This window comes from Triticum urartu, chromosome 5 (assembly GCF_003073215.2).
Source record: "Triticum urartu cultivar G1812 chromosome 5, Tu2.1, whole genome shotgun sequence".
Classification (NCBI taxonomy): Eukaryota; Viridiplantae; Streptophyta; class Magnoliopsida; order Poales; family Poaceae; genus Triticum; species Triticum urartu.
This window is the reverse complement of record NC_053026.1, coordinates 580,917,662-580,923,661: the sequence shown is the minus strand read 5'-3', so window position 1 is coordinate 580,923,661 and position 6,000 is coordinate 580,917,662.

The following is a 6,000-nucleotide window of genomic DNA, read 5'->3' as shown; positions in this document are numbered from 1 at the left end:
TGATGATGATCAAGATATTTCTGATCAAGCTCCTACTGAACTTTGAAGGTCCACAAGGACACGTTTCGCACCAGAGTGGTACAGCAACCCTGTCTTGGAAATCATGTTGTTAGACAACGGTGAACCTTCGAACTATGAAGAAGCGATGGCGGGCCCGGATTCTGACAAATGGCTGGAAGCCATGAAATCCGAGATAGGATACATGTATGAAAACGAAGTATGGACTTTGACTGACTTGCCCGATGATCGACGAGCCATAGAAAATAAATGGATCTTTAAGAAGAAGATAGACGCGGATGGTAATGTGATCATCTATAAAGCTAGGCTTGTCGCTAAGGGTTATCGACAAGTTCAAGGGGTTGACTACGATGAGACATTCTCTCCCATGGCAAAGCTGAAGTCTGTCCGAATCATGTTAGCAATTGCCGCATACTATGATTATGAGATATGGCAAATGGACGTCAAAATGGCATTCCTTAACGGTTATCTTAAGGAAGAACTGTATATGATGCAGACGGAAGGTTTTGTCGATCCTAAGAATGCTGACAAGGTGTGCAAGATCCAACGCTCGATTTATGGGCTGGTGCAAGCATCTCGGAGTTGGAACATTCGCTTTGATGAGATGATCAAAGCATTTGGGTTTATGCAGACTTATGGAGAAGCCTGCGTTTACAAGAAAGTGAGTGGGAGCTCTGTAGCATTTCTCATATTATATGTAGATGACATACTTTTGATGGGAAATGATATAGAACTTTTGTACAGCATTAAGGCCTACTTGAATAAGAGTTTTTCAATGAAGGACCTTAGAGAAGCTGCTTATATATTAGGCATCAAGATCTATAGAGATAGATCAAGACGCCTCATAGGTCTTTCACAAAGCACATACCTTGATAAGATATTGAAGAAGTTCAATATGGACCAGTCTAAGAAGGGGTTCTTGCCTGTGTTGCAAGGTGTGAAATTGAGCTCAGCTCAATGTCCGACCACGGCAGAAGATATAGAAGAGATGAGTGTCATCCCCTATGCCTCAGCCATAGGTTCTATTATGTATGCCATGGTGTGTACCAGACCTGATGTAAACCTTGCCGTAAGTTTGGTAGGTAGGTACCAAAGTAATCCCGGCAAGGAACACCGGACAACAGTCAAGAATATCCTGAAGTACCTGAAAAGGACTAAGGAAATGTTTCTCGTTTATGGAGGTGACGAAGAGCTCGTCGTAAAGGGTTACGTCGACGCTAGCTTCGACACAGATCTAGATGACTCTAAGTCACAAACCGGATACGTGTATATTTTGAATGGTGGGGCAGTAAGCTGGTGCAGTTGCAAGCAAAGCGTTGTGGCGGGATCTACATGTGAAGCGGAGTACATGGCAGCCTCGGAGGCAGCACACGAAGCAGTCTGGGTGAAGGAGTTCATTACTGACCTAGGAGTCATACCCAATGCGTCGGGCCCGATGACTCTCTTCTGTGACAACACTGGAGCTATTGCCCTTGCCAAGGAGCCTAGGTTTCACAGGAAGACTAGGCATATCAAGCATCTCTTCAACTCCATTCTTGAAAGTGTTCAAAATGGAGACATAGAGATTTGTAAAGTACATACGGACCTAAATGTAGCAGATCCGTTGACTAAACCTCTCCATAGAGCAAAACATGATCAACACCAGAATTCCATGGGTGTTCGATTCATCACAATGTAACTAGATTATTGACTCTAGTGCAAGTGGGAGACTGTTGGAAATATGCCCTAGAGGCAATAATAAAAGGATTATTATTATATTTCCTTGTTCATGATAATTGTCTATTATTCATGCTATAATTTTATTATCCGGAAATCGTAATACATGTGTGAATACATAGACCACAATGTGTCCCTAGTGAGCCTCTAGTTGACTAGCTCGTTGATCAACAGATAGTCATGGTTTCCTGGCTATGGACATGGGGATGTCATTGATAACGGGATCACATCATTAGGAGAATGATGTGATGGACAAGACCCAATCCTAAACATAGCACAAGATCGTATAGTTCGTTTGCTAGAGTTTTTCCAATGTCAAGTATCTTTTCCTTAGACCATGAGATCGTGTAACTCCCGGATACCGTAGGAGTGCTTTGGGTGTACCAAACGTCACAACATAACTGGGTGACTATAAAGGTATACTGCGGGTATCTCCGAAAGTGTCTGTTGGGTTGACACGGATCAAGACTGGGATTTGTCACTCCGTATGACGGAGAGGTATCTCTGGGCCCACTCGGTAATGCAACATCACAATGAGCTCAAAGTGACCAAGTGTCTGGTCACGGGATCATGCATTACGGTACGAGTAAAGTGACTTGCCGGTAACGAGATTGAACGAGGTATTGGGATACCGACGATCGAATCTCAGGCAAGTAACGTACCGATTGACAAAGGGAATTGTATACGGGGTTGCTTGAATCCTCGACATCGTGGTTCATTCGATGAGATCATCGAGGAGCATGTGGGAGCCAACATGGGTATCCAGATCCCGCTGTTGGTTATTGACCGGAGAGCCATCTCGGTCATGTCTACATGTCTCCCGAACCCGTAGGGTCTACACACTTAAGGTTCGGTGATGCTAGGGTTGTAGAGATATGAATATGCAGTAACCCGAAAGTTGTTCGGAGTCCCGGATGAGATCCTGGACGTCACGAGGAGTTCCGGAATGGTCCGGAGGTGAAGAATTATATATAGGAAGTGCAGTTTCGGCCATCGGGAGAGTTTCGGGGGTCACCGGTATTGTACCGGGACCACCGGAAGGGTCCCGGGGGTCCACCGGGTGGGGCCACCCATCCTGGAGGGCCCCATGGGCCAAAGTGGGGAGGGGAACCAGCTCATAGTGGGCTGGTGCACCCCCCTTGGCCCACCCCATGTGCCTAGGGTTGGGAACCCTAGGGTGGGGGGGCGCCCCACCTGGCTTGGGGGGCACTCCACCCCTTGGCCGCCCCCCTAGGAGATCCCATCTTCTAGGGCTGGCGCACCCCCTAGGGGGCCTATATAAAGGGGGGGAGGGAGGGGGCAGGAGCACCCTTGAGTCTTGGCGCCTGCCTCTCCCCTGCAACACCTTTCCCTCTCGTAGTAGAACGGCGAAGCCCTGCTGCGGTGACCCCTGCATCCACCACCACGCCGTCGTGCTGCTGGATCTTCATCAACCTCTCCTTCCCCCTTGCTGGATCAAGAAGGAGGAGACGTCACGCTCACCGTACGTGTGGTGAACGCGGAGGTGCCGTCCGTTCTGCACTAGGATCTCCGGTGATTTGGATCATGTCGAGTACGACTTCCTCATCCCCGTTCTTTGAACGCTTCCGCGCGTGATCTACAAAGGTATGTAGATGCAATCCGATCACTCATTGCTAGATGAACTCATAGATGGATCTTGGTGAAACCATAGAATTTTTTTTGTTTTCTGCAACGTTCCCCAACATTAAGTTCATAAAGAACGGAGTAATGCCTTAAGCAAGATGACATGATGTAGACAAAGTAAACTCACGCATGAATAGACCCCATATTTTTATCCTTAATGGCAACAATACAAATACGTGTCTTGTCCCTTTCTGTCACTGGGATATAGATCACCGCAATATTGAACCCATCACAAAGCACCTCTCCCATTGTAAGAAAAATCAATCTAGTTGGCCAAACCAAATCAATAGATCAGAGAGAAATACAAATCTATAATAATCATGCATAAAAGATTTCAGAGAAGACTCAAATAATATTCATGGATAATCATATTATAAACTCACAATTCATCGGATCCCAACAAACACACCGCAAAAAAGTGATTATGTCGAATAGAACTCCAAGAACATCAAGGAGAACATTGTATTGAAGATCAAATAAAGAGAAGAAGCCATCTAAATACTAGCTATGGACACGTAGGTCTGTGGTAAACTAGTCACACATCATGGGAAGGGCAACAAGGTTGATGTAGAGCCCCTTCGTGGTCAGTTCCCCCTCCGACAGAGTACCGTAAAAGGCCTCCAGATGGGATCTCGCGAGAATAGAAGCTTGCGGCGGCGGAAAAAGTATCTTGGGTGGCTCTCTGTTGGTTTCCCGATTTTAGAGAATTTATAGAGTCGGAATTAGGTCAAACGGATGCTCATGGGCCTCACAAGCCACCAGGGCATGCCTACCTCCCCTGGGCGCGCCCGGGTGCCTCGTGGGCTAATCCTTCTTCTCCTGACCCTCTCCCAAAGTTTCCAGGGTCTCTTATGTCCAGAAAAAGTCTCCAAAAAGTTTCATGACATTTGGACTTCGTTTGGTACTGATATTCTGGAAGACCAGAAACAAGCAAAAAACAACAAGTGGCACTTGGCACTAAGTTAATAGGCTAGTCTTAAAAAATGATATATAATGACACATAAATGCATATAAAGCATCCAACATTTATACTATAATAGCATGGAACAATAAAAAATTATAGATACATTGGAGACGTATTAGGGCACTGGAGCTGGCATTGGGTTTAGATGTATAGAACGACGAGGCGGAGTTGACGAAGTCACCCCTGGCATGCCTCCGCGACCTTGTGGCCTCCTTTCGCTGCTCCCTTCGCCCCCGCCGATCTCGATCAGAGGGAAGCTCGATCTTGGCGCCGAGATGTCCAGGACCGCCTCGCCCGTCCTCATCGCAGACACCTTCATAGCTAGCGCCAACGGCGTGGTGGAGAACGAGATGTACAACACCCATTTGGCCGCCCTCACTGGATCCGCCGACTCCGCTTGCTCCATCGCCCACATCATAATCTCCAGCGGGTGATGACCGCGCTTCTTCACAGACAATGCCCTCTCTTAAGGAAATATGCCCTAGAGGCAATAATAAAATTGTTATTTATATTCCCTTATATCATGATAAATGTTTATTATTCATTCTAGAATTGTATTAACTGGAAACTTAGTACATGTGTGAATACATAAACAAACAGAGTGTCCCTAGTATGCCTCTACTTGACTAGCTCGTTAATCAAAGATGGTTAAGTTTCCTAACCATAGACATGTGTTGTCATTTGATGAACGGGATCACATCATTAGAGAATGATGTGATGGACAAGACCCATCCGTTAGCTTAGCATTATGATCGTTTAGTTTTATTGCTATTGCTTTCTTCATGACTTATACATATTCCTATGACTATGAGATTATGCAACTCCCAAATACCGGAGGAACACCTTGTGTGTTATAAAATGTCACAAAGTAACTGGGTGATTATAAAGATGCTCTACAGGTGTCTCCAAAGGTGTTTGTTGAGTTGGCATAGATCGAGATTAGGATTTGTCACTCCGTGTATCGGAGAGGTATCTCTAGGCCCTCTCGGATATGCACATCACTATAAGCCTTGCAAGCAATGTGATTAATGAGTTAGTTGTGGGATGATGCATTACGGAACGAGTAAAGAGACTTTCCGGTAATGAGATTGAACTGGGTATGATGATACCGACAAGCGAATCTCGGGCAAGTAACATACCGATGACAAAGGGAATGACGTATGTTGTTATGCGGTTTGACCGATAAAGATCTTCGTAGAATATGTAGGAGATGTTGGAAATATGCCCTAGAGGCAATAATGAATTAGTTATTATTATATCATATTTCATTGTTCATGATAATCGTTTATTATCCATGCTAGAATTGTATTGAAAGGAAACTCAGATACATGTGTGGATACATAGACAACACCATGTCCCTAGTAAGCCTCTAGTTGACTAGCTCGTTGATCAATAGATGGTTACGGTTTCCTAACCATGGACATTGGATGTCGTTGATAACGGGATCACATCATTAGGAGAATGATGTGATGGACAAGACCCAATCCTAAGCCTAGCACAAGATCATGTAGTTCGTATGCTAAAGCTTTTCTAATGTCAAGTATCATTTCCTTAGACCATGAGATTGTGCAACTCCCAGATACCGTAGGAGTGCTTTGGGTGTGCCAAACGTCACAACGTAACTGGGTGTCTATAAAGGTTCACTACAGGTATCTCCG